This window comes from Ambystoma mexicanum, chromosome 5p (genome assembly GCF_040938575.1).
Source record: "Ambystoma mexicanum isolate Mex_15411 chromosome 5p, UKY_AmexF1_1, whole genome shotgun sequence".
Classification (NCBI taxonomy): Eukaryota; Metazoa; Chordata; class Amphibia; order Caudata; family Ambystomatidae; genus Ambystoma; species Ambystoma mexicanum.
The window spans coordinates 1152674247-1152685801 of NC_090930.1; positions in this window are offsets into that span (position 1 = coordinate 1152674247).

The following is an 11555-nucleotide window of genomic DNA, read 5'->3' on the forward strand; positions in this document are numbered from 1 at the left end:
TGTGGAAATGATACTGGGCAAAAAAGTAGGCCCAACGTGCCTGACGACTGTTCCTGCACTCCAGTGACTGTAGAATCTGAAGGTTTCGATGATCAGTACGGACTTGGACAGTATGTCTGGCTCCCAGAAGTAGGTGTCGCCATTCAGTGAAGGCTTGGCGAATGGATATGAGTTCCTTTTCCAGGACGGAGTAGTGTGTTTCACTCGGAGTTAAGGTTCTTGAAGATAAGCAACGGGGTGTTCCAAATCGTCCTCCATCTTCTGCTTCAACACTGCTCCTATAGCGTAATTAGAGGCATCCGTTTCCACTAAAAAGGGTCGACTTGTATCGGGTTGAGCCAAAATGGGAGCTTGTGTGAACTCGGTCTTCAAACGCTGGAATGCAGTTTCTTGTAATGTTGACCAGACAAATGGGGTATCCTTCTTTAACAGAGCCACTAATAGGTTGTACAATCTCGGAAAAGGTGGCTATGAACTTTCGGTAGAAATTGGCTAGTCCTAGGAAGGATTGGATTTGTTTCACGGATGTGGGAGTAGGCCAGGCGAGAATGGCCTTTACTTTTGAAGGGTCCATGCCAATCCCCTCTGGACTAAGGATAAATCCCAGATATTCTTTGAGGGCCTTTTTCTCAGGTTCGGAAAGGATCAACATCCTACCGAAAGGGATCACTGCCGAGGGTTCCATTTCAATTGCGCAGTCTTCGGGTCTGTGTGGAGGTAAAGCCTGGACTATGGCAGTGGAAAAGACATTGGCAAATCCTTGGTAGGCCTCCGGGACCTGTATTATATTGGAAACCATGAGTGGGGTTTTTTGCTCCTTAGGTGGTTCCTCAGGGGGTGTTAAAGGAAGTTCCAGGGATAGACAATGAGACATACAAAACTCTGAGCCTAGGAATAATGATCCTGCTGTCCAGTTTATATACGGATTGTGTTTTTGTAACCAGGGCATACCCAATACCATGGGGTAGTGGGCGGACTTAATGATATCGAATCTGATTAGCCCTTGATGGTCGATTATTGAGAGCTGGATTTCCTTGGTCTGTAGGCTTATGGGCCCTGAACTGAGGGGTCTTCCATCGATGGCTTCCACAGGCTGCATGGTGCTTTGTGCCTCATATGGGATTTGATGACTGACAACCCATTCCTGATCTATGAAGTTTCCAATAGCTCCACAGTCAACCAAGTCCAGAATGGGGCAGATCTTACTCTTCGAGTGTGAAAGAAATGCCTGGAGAACGACCAGTCTGTTTTGTCCAGGAGAGTTCAGGGATGGAATTGATGTGGAGCAAACATCTCTCTCCCTAATCTCTGCTCCATTTAAGATCGGGAGCTGGCGTTTCCCGAACGCCAAGGAGGTGCCAGAGGACATTCCCTGACCAAATGTTTGTCTGAAGCACAATACATACACAAACCTGTATGGATCCTTCTCAACCTTTCTTGAGGTGATATGGGTCCACAAAAGGCTCCAATTTGCATGGGTTCAGGTTCTGGGGCTGGACCTGGGTTTACGTCCGTTCTGACTGTGCTCTCAAAGGACGTCTTGGGTGGGTTTCCCTTGCATTTCTTCCTTTCAGCCTTCCTTTCCAGGATGCGAAAGTCTATTTGCAAGGCCAGGTCCACTAGTGCTTGGAATGTATTTGGTCGGGCCACCCTGGCCAGTTCATCCTTGATCTCATCGTTCAGGCCTCTCCTGAACAGGGTAAAACTAGCCTCAGAGGACCAGTCTGCTTCCTTAGCCATTGTTTAAATCTGGTCACATAAGTGAGCATATCTTGGGAGCCCTGTTGAAAGTCCAGCAAGCGTTCTTGGGCAGTATATACCTGCTCTGGACGGTCAAACATACCTTTAAGGGCCTGTATGAACCCATCATAGTCGTCTAGGAGGGCATCGCTGGAGTTAACAAGGTGTGTTGCCCAAGTTAAGGCGTTGCCGGAAAGGTGGGATATGATGAAACCCACCTTAGCCCTAGGAGTCGAGAAATAATAGGGCTTAAAGGTAAAGTGGACCAGGCACGAATCCAGGAATCCAGTGTTTTTGCCGAACCATCATACTTGTCAACAATACCGCCCAACAGGGCACCCTCCTTTGTAGCAGAATCCCAGGATAAGACCAATTGTTTGAGCGCGGCGTTTTCCGCCTTCAGATTTTGGACCTCGGTTGATAATTCTTCCATGCGTCGCATTAAGTCCTGCACGGCGGCTTCCATCTCGTTTTTAGGTTCGATCGGGTGGCGTCTCAAACTGTCAAGGACTTCCCCCCTTCTCACCTGGGTACGGTGTTTGCCGGTAACTTCGATCGCTGCCTTCTTGCGAACGCTCCTGGCCTTGAACAGCGCTGCTCGAGTCTCGTCTGGTTCCAGGTTGCATTTAGTTCCGGGAGCGCGGAGTCCAGGAATCCGGGAGTCTGGGAAAAGATAGTAAGGCTCGGAATCAGAAAGGGGGAAAGGGCCAGGAACGGGTAATAGCACTGGGACAAAGGAAACAATACCGCAAGCTACGAACACACGTCTGAGGCTACTCTGCAATAGCATTGAGACGCGCGGAGCCGCGGAAGGCGTGGTCTATAAATAGATCACGCCGCGTCAGCGCATGGAGCGAGCAAGGGCTTCAGTGCTGGACGGCCATGTTGGAAGTAGTACGGAATGTAAGCCCCATTGAGACAAGGACCAGGAGGTCCAAAAGGGGCGTGATCTGAAGTTCATGACAAAAGCAAAGGAATCAACTGATTCCATGTGAAACCCTGAATCCCATAGTTATACTCAAAAGCACCCAACCAATCCAAAATATCAAGTTTCACCTCATACATACTCACAGCTTCTTTAGGCATACAAGGTCTCTTAGGACTGGAAGACCTAGATGATTCTGGGATAGAAACATTTTCAAGAGACAATTTCTTCATTTCAAGAGCATGTTGCATTTCCATTTCCCTTAGTTTGATTTCTTGATGTTTGTTTTCAATTTGCATTTGTAGCCTTTTGAACTCTAACTCAAGTCTAATTTTTTTCAAGAGAGACACATTCTGGACTCAGTACTGGGCCTGGTAGGGTCCCTGTGGCTAAAGGTTGATGACTAAGAGCTTGTTTAGGTAAAGAGGGGCTCATATCCTGAGACTCTTCTGACTCCTCAATAACATTAGAGTTAGACTCTGAATCATTATCATCCTTATCAACATTTTCCACATTTTCTGAAGGAGTGGGTGTGACAGCCCTACTACTCCGACTTTGATGATTCAACAATCTTTCAAACAATTAATTTTTCTTTCCTTTAACAGGGAGATTCCTGACCTTACACATTTATTTATGTTGCTCTACTGTTAGAATGATCAGGGCTTCCTGTCTGAAGTTATCCATATCTGGCATTTTACAATTGCTTTTCTAGTGGTGCTTAGCCTTGTGAAGGTTACTATTTGAACACAAATAAAGCAGAACTCTCAATGTAACAACTCTACAATTTATCCTCACCACCTGCCACCCATGTTAGGCAAAGTTTGAATGCAGTACCCTCTGGGACCACTACAAGCAACTATGACTACAGGTGTAAGCAAACCAACCTTTGGTATATGTCTGTACTATGCAGTTTTGGTAGCGTGTTGAGCAGCCAGGCTTATCTCAAGAGGGGAAATGGGAGCAGTAATGATGTTACAGAGAGGTCTACAATCACAGGTGTTCAAATAAACTCTTACACTCAAGGTTTGTCATGATGCCTACCCCCGGGCATCCGGATCAAGTCCATCAGCCCTGGGAGCAGGCATCCAGATACTCATTAAAACCCCAACATCCCCGGCTGGGGGCTGTTTGGATTCAGTCCTGGCGCCATAGGCGCCAGGCTCATAGACTTTACTTACCTTATGCAGACCATGCTGCAAATGTGAGGCCTGGATGGGACTATTTTATTACAGGGACTATTTTTTACTCGGGTGTGGTTCTGGGGAACTTGTTACCTGGGACTACTTTGCAGGCTATTTAAACCACGCCCGAACAGCAGCTCATGCTTCGTGTTATTCTGCATCCAGCAGCGTAACGCTCACCGTGTCTGCAAGTCAGCATCCAGTCTTCTGCCACGCCCGCCTCGAATCCGGAGCTCCTAGACAAAAGGAAAAAAAAGGAGAAGAGGTTAGATCACGGACATTATTTGATTCCTTACCTGATTCCGGACCCAGCACATCTCCGAGCCTGGAAAGGACATTATTTCAGCACGCGTCGCTTCGCCAGCAGCAGTGCCACGTTATGCTCACCAGTCCACTGCATCTTTCAACTCGGCGCTGCCTCCATCATTTTTTTCGTCGAAACTCAGTACCTGGGGGGAAAACAAAAGGAATAACAAGGTGAGCCGAGAAAACCGACAAAGACAATCTCTTTGCCACCATAGGCTTACCTGCTTTGCCACTGTAGGTATTATCCTTTAATTCGCCGCATCTTTCTATGCCGCACCTATAAAGGGAGAGAAAACAGCAAGTTAAACTCATGCAACTTTTACCGGACAGTGTTTGGTAATACAGAATCTTACCTGAACCCCATCAGCTGCCTCCAGGCAATATTCCTTTGGACCCAGTTGCAACCTAACGAGGGAATGGAACAAGAGTGAACATCGGACATATTGAACTCTTTGAACTTTATAGACACTGGAGTCAATATTCCTCCAGAACTCCTCCAGTACCTTCAAACCAGTGAAGTAACTGGTATCTACGCGCCCCTGCATGCCATGCAGCATGGAGAGCTCATCATTTAAAAACATAAGGTGAGGTTACCAAGAGGGGATATCGGAGGTGATTAGTGGGGAGAACGAGAACAGTTGGGGGGGCCATCACTAAAGTCCACGGGTGGCTAAATCCCTTTCTCCATTTGCAGGAGAATACTTCTACGAGTCCAGCAGACAAGATTAGGCGGGCCAGTCCAGACTGTCATCTCTTCACTACGCATCACGTTGGTGGAGACCGCAGCTGTCCGGGTCCGATCGACGCCCCTGTGGGAACCAGGTGAGCGTAACAGAACACAAAGCCTATCTACAAATCCACACCCGGACGTAATGGAGACCTCAGAAACCGACCAACTAGCCCAATTGTTAGGAGAACTTAGGGCAGAAGTGCACTCCGCGCGCCAAGAAACTAATGCTCTCAGGAGAGAACTGATTGTGTCGAAGGAGCGCACTGATGATCTTGCCAGACAACTGCTGCAAAACCAAGCCGGGCAAACACCACTACTTGGACTTGGGGGGAATTCAACCCCCGTTTCATCGAGCAACCCTTTGCAAGTGGTTCTACCAGGGAGCATTCCTTTAGCTCCACCCGAACACTTTGCTGGGGACCCGAAAAGGTTCGCTGTGTTCATGAACCAATGCCGCGCCGCTTGCACTTTTTATGCAGACCAGGAGCTTTTCCAAACAACTAAGCCAAAGTAAACTTTATACTGTCATACCTTAGTGGCAGCGCAGCGGATTGGTCAATTCCATTAGTCAACCAGGATGACCCTCTTCTTCGGGATTTTCAGGGTTTTCAATTGAGCATGGAGAGACTATTCACCAGACATTCACAGGGACAGGCCCTGGATAACGAACTTCTATCCCTACGACAAGGAAACCAGGACCTGCTAACTTATATCGCAACCTTCAATAGGTTGGTGGTGGAAACCGGATGGCCAGAGGTAAAGCGAATTACATTATTTCATCGTGGACTTTGGGGTGAACTCAAAGATGTTTTGGCCCAAGTTGTGAACCCACCTCAGGATTGCGCAGAATATATAGACTTAGTGGTCCAGCTAGACCACCGACTTCAGAGTAGAAAAGCTGATCGAGCCAAGTTCGAGAATCGGGCATTGGTTAAACCCAATGTTACTCCCAAAGGAACAGATGCATCAGAACCAATGCAGATCGGGGGGGGTTAAGGGACCCTTAACTCAAAAAGAAAGAGAAAGGAGACGACAGATGCAGTTGTGTCTGTACTGTGGGGCCCAGGACATTTTCTACAGGATTGCCCTATAAAACCATCCAAGAAAGTAGTCGGAGTTGCTGATAGAAATCAAACAGAGCCTGATTCGGGAAACGACCACGCCCGACAAGCTTAGAGGTCCGCTTGCCGAGCTTAAAGAAGGACACTCAGACCTCGCACCTAATCATACCAATGGCCCTTATTGATCCAAGGCAGCCATCACGTATGCACGCAGTTAGGGCATACATTGATAGCGGGGCCGTAGGAAACTATGTGGACCACGAATTGGCTTCTAGGATGAATCTACCTTGAATGTTATCACCACAGTCGATGGAACTGAAATTGCCTCTGGGCCTGTAACTCATTCCACCACAGAGATGACACTGTTGGGTCAAGATGGGCATCGAGTGACTATTGTGTTTGACTTAATCAAAGCCCTGCAGTTCCAAATAATACTGGGAATACCTTGGTTGGAAACACATAATCCTTGTATTGATTGGCGAGAGAAGAGAGTAACCTTCCCGGAGTGTGCACACACCTGTTACCCGGAAAAAACCTTGAACAAAAGCCTGGCCACAGTCGCTAATCCAGTCACGCAGTTACCTCAGGAATATCAAGAATTCCAGGATGTTTTCCAAAAAGAACAGGCAAACACCTTACCACCTCATAGATCATACGATTGTCAAATCAACCTCATACCCGGTGCACAACCTCCATGCAGTAGGATCTACGCCCTTACGGAACCCGAAAACCTACGACAATACTTGGACCAATACCTTGCTAATGGCTTCATTCGTCCATCTAAGTCCCCTGCATCTTCAGCTTTATTCTTCGTGCCCAAAAAGGAAGGTGACCTCAGAACGTGCATAGACTACCGCGCATTAAACCAGATCACGGTGAAGAACCGATATCCATTGCCTCTGGTCCCCGAACTACTAGACCAAGTAAAGGATGCTTGCATCTACACTAAATTAGATCTCCGAGGGGCATATCATCTGGTACGTGCAAAGAAGGGCGACGAGTGGAAGACCGCTTTTCGCACCAAGTACGGATTATTTGAATATCAGGTGATGCCCTTCGGTTGTGCAATGCACCAGCAGCCTTCCAGTATTTTATGAACGATGTCCTTCGTGAACTCATTGACGTCTGTGTTGTCGTATACATAGACGATATTCTAGTGTACTCCTCCTCAGAATCAGACCATGTTAAGCACATTAGTGCAGTCCTTGAGAAACTACGCCAGAACAAGTTATATGCAAAATTGGAAACATGTGTTTTTCATGCTACAGAAGTTGAATTCCTTGGATTTATCCTGACTCCAAAATGAGTCTGAATGGACTCTCGAAAGGTGGACGCAATTCTCAAGTGACCATCACCCAGTTCAGTTAAAGGGGTGCAAAGCATGCTTGGATTTGCTAATTTCTACCGCAGATTTATTCCTGACTTCTCATATGTTGTACACCCCATCACAGCACTTTTGCGAAAAAACAAACGCTTCTTGTGGACCAAAGAGGCTGAAAAAGCCTTCCAAGAACTGAAATTGAAATTCACGTCGTCACCTGTCTTAAAGCATGCATGCCCCGAGCTCCCATACATAGTTGAAAGCGATGCATCCAGTTTAGCCATGGGGGCTGTCCTGTCCCAGAAGGATCCGGAAACCGGTCAACTTCATCCAGTAGCATTTTGGTCCAGAAAATTCTCGGCCCTCGAATTAAACTATACGGTTACCGATAAAGAGTTGTTAGCCATCAAATCCGCCTTCAAGGCTTGGCGGCATCATCTTCTCGGTGCCAGGCATACCATTACTGTAATCACTGATCACAGGAACTTGCAGTATTTTAAAACAGCCAAGGCCCGATCATCGCGTCAACTTCTATGGGCCTTATTCCTTCCCGAATTCAATTTCGTGATCACTTATCGACCAGGTTGTAAGAATGGTGAGGCAGACGCTTTATCCCGAATTGGGATGGGAGAAGCATATTCGAACCCGGAACTGGTGTCTATAATTCCTGAACAAAGAATTATTGGGATAACTACTCTACAGACATTAGAAGCTATTCATTTAAAGATCCAACAACTTTTTGATTCAGCAGCCCTGCAGGACTGGGTTAAAAATACCTTACTATCAAGGGCGTCTATTTCTACCACACCACACATGAAACTACAAGAACAAGTCATCTCCAATTACCATGAAGCTCTGATGGAAGGGCACCCAGGTATTGCAAAAACGGAAGCTACATTTAAAAGACAATTCTCGTGGCCCACCTGGCGAAAAGATGTAAAGTCATTTGTACTGTCTTGTGACATCTGCGCCCAGAACAAAAGTCAAAAGAAGAAACCAGCTGGTCTTTTACAACCTTTAGATATTCCACCCACACCATTGCACACTTTGTCTTTAGATTTTATTACAGATCTACCACCATGTAATGGATTCAACACCATTCTAGTTATTGTGGATCTTTTTTTCCAAGATGGCCCACTTCATTCCTTTAAAAGGATTACCTTCTGCTTCAATCTTGGCCAAGGAATTTCTCGAAAATATTGTTCGAATACATGGATTTCCTTCCGTATTGATCTCTGACCGAGGTAGTCAGTTCATTTCACAATTTTGGCAGAAGTGTTGTCAATTGGCACAAATCGACGTAAGGTTATCAACCAGTCACTACCCCCAAACCGATGGTCAGACGGAGAGAACCAACCAGACTCTTGAACAAAACCTACATTGTATGCTCCACCAAACCGAAAGTAATTGGAAGGACATTTTATGGATTTCTGAATACGCATACAATAACTCTGTACATTCAGGAACCGGACAAAGCCCCTTTTATACCATATATGGACATCATCCTCGATCATCAGAACTCTATTCGCCCCAGCATTTAGAAATGCCGGCAGTAACTCATCTGCATTCTACTATTACACAAGCTTTTAAAGCGGCAACAAAACATTTGAAACAAGCAAAAGAGAAATACAAGAAAAATGCTGATCAACATAGAAGTGAGACCCCACCATATCGAATCGGAGACCAAGTTTGGCTGGCTACAAGACATATACCTCTGAAAGGAACTCAGACTTTTAATCCTAGATATTTGGGACCTTACACCATTAAGGCCATTATCAACCCGGTGGCCGTCAAATTAGAATTACCCTCTAATATGCGGATTCATCCTATCTTTCATGTTTCACTTCTAAAACCAGTTCTACCCGGGACAAGGTTAACCGAACCACCTGATCCCATCCTAAAAGATGGAGAACCTGAATTCGAGGTAAACAACATCCTGGACTCTAAAATGGTTAAATCAAGACTTTTTTATTTAATCGACTGGAAGGGTTACGGACCACAAGAAAGGTCATGGGAACCTAGTGACCACGTTCATGGTCCTCGATTGGTGAAAAAATTCCATCGGGACTTCCCAGACAAGCCAGGGCCAAGGGGAAGAACAACTTTAGGAGGGGCCTTGGGGGGGAGTGCTGTCATGATGCCTACCCCCGGGCATCCGGATCAAGTCCATCAGCCCCGGGAGCAGACATCCAGATACTCATTAAAACCCTAAAAGCCCTGGCGGAGGCTGTTTGGATTCAGTCCTGGCGCCTTAGGATCCAGGCTCACAGACTTTACTTACCTTATGCAGACCATGCTGCAAATGAGTCCAAGCCAACGTGAGGCCTGGATGGGACTATTTTATTACAGGGACTATTTTTTACTCGGATGTAGTTCTGGGGAACTTCTTACCTGAGACTACTTTGCAGGCTATTTAAACCACGCCCGAACAGCAGCTCATGCTTCGTGTTATTCTGCATCCAGCAGTGTAACGCTCACTGCGTCTGCAAGTGAGCATCCAGTTTTCTGCCACGCCCGCCTCGAATCCGGAGCTCCTAGACAAAAGGAAAAGAAAGGAGATGTTAGATCACAGACATTATTTGATTCCTTACCTGATTCCGGACCCAGCACATCTCCGAGCCTGGAAAGGACATTATTTCAGCACGCGTTGCTTCGCCAGCAGCAGTGCCGCATTATACTCACCAGTCCATCGCATCTTTCAACTCGGCGCTGCCTCCATCATTTTCTTCATCGAAACCCAGCACCTGGTGGGAAAACAAAAGGAATAACAAGGTGAGCCGAGAAAACCGACAAAGAAAATCTCTTTGCCACCATAGGCTTACCTGCTTTACCACCGGAGGTATTATCCTTTAATTCGCAGCATCTTTCTATGCCGCACCTATAAAGGGAGAGAAAACAGCAAGTTAAACTCATGCAACTTTTACCGGACAGTGTTTGGTAATACAGACTCTTACCTGAATGCCATCAGCTGCCTCCAGGCAATATTCTTTTGGACCCAGCTGCACCCTAACGAGGGAATGGAACAAGAGTGAACATCGGACATATTGAACTCTTTGAACCTTATAGACACTGGAGTCAATATTCCTCTGGAACTCCTCCAGTACCTTCAAACCAGTGAAGTAACTGGTATCTACGCGCCCTTGCATGCCATGCAGGATGGAGAGCTCATCATTTAAAAACATAAGGTGAGGTTACCAAGAGGGGATATCGGAGGTGATTAGTGGGGAGAACGAGAACAGTTGGGGGGGCCATCATTAAAGTCCACGGGTGGCTAAATCCCTTTCTCCACTTGCAGGAGAATACTTCTACGAGTCCAGCAGACAAGATTAGGCGGGCCAGTCCAGACTGTCATCTCTTCACTACGCATCACGTTGGTGGAGACCGCAGCTGTCCGGGTCCGATCGACACCCCTGTGGGAACCAGGTGAGCGTAACAGGTTTCTTTGATAAATACTTATTAATTTATTTATCTGTCAGTTATAAAACATTCAATAGAAGGAGGCAATCATATAAAAGCACACAAATATACTTTGATACTGTACACGGTAAGTTTCTGAATCAGATAAGACCCTTTTGGGATGGCCCACAGACACAACCTACAACCACAGATAACTAGTAGCAAGGGTGCTGGGGACATGAATATCTTACTGTTGGCATTCAGAATACTTTTAAAGAGGAGTAAAAGGCAAAGGTTATTAGAACATAAAAAGTTACAATTATTCATAGACAGTGTAGATATTTTGAGCTCCCCAGAAGAGTCAATTCAATAGGCTAGGCCAAAGTCAATGGGCTAAACTCTTGGATAGGATAAAGCGGTTCTGGTAGATCAACGGAAATGTTTCTGCACAAGTTCTCAGAAGTAGTTTGTAAAAAGAAGAATCCTATGTTGGTTCACAAGCTGATTAGGCCTGCGAGTTGCAAAAGTTTCAAGCACTTTCACTGCAAGAGGTATGTACTCTCAGTTTGATTTCACAGTACCTTACAATGAAGAAAAAGATGCAGCTGATGACTTCTGTTCCTGGCAGTTCCTGCAGATCTCACTGTTCCTGTGCCTCAGTCGTGGGGACAAGAGGGAGGATGTTGGGGACTCCTGCACTGCACTGGGACTGGTCAAAAAGCTTGCAACTGACAAACTTCAATTCCAGTGGCTATAAGTAACGCACACAATCTGGTGTCCCTCTCCCTGGTTATACGGTTTCCTGCAGCACTCTGAGGAAAATGCAACCAGCTCCGAGATAGGTGTCCAAGTGGCTTACTGTTGAGTTGATTGGTCCCACCAACTCAAAGGGAAA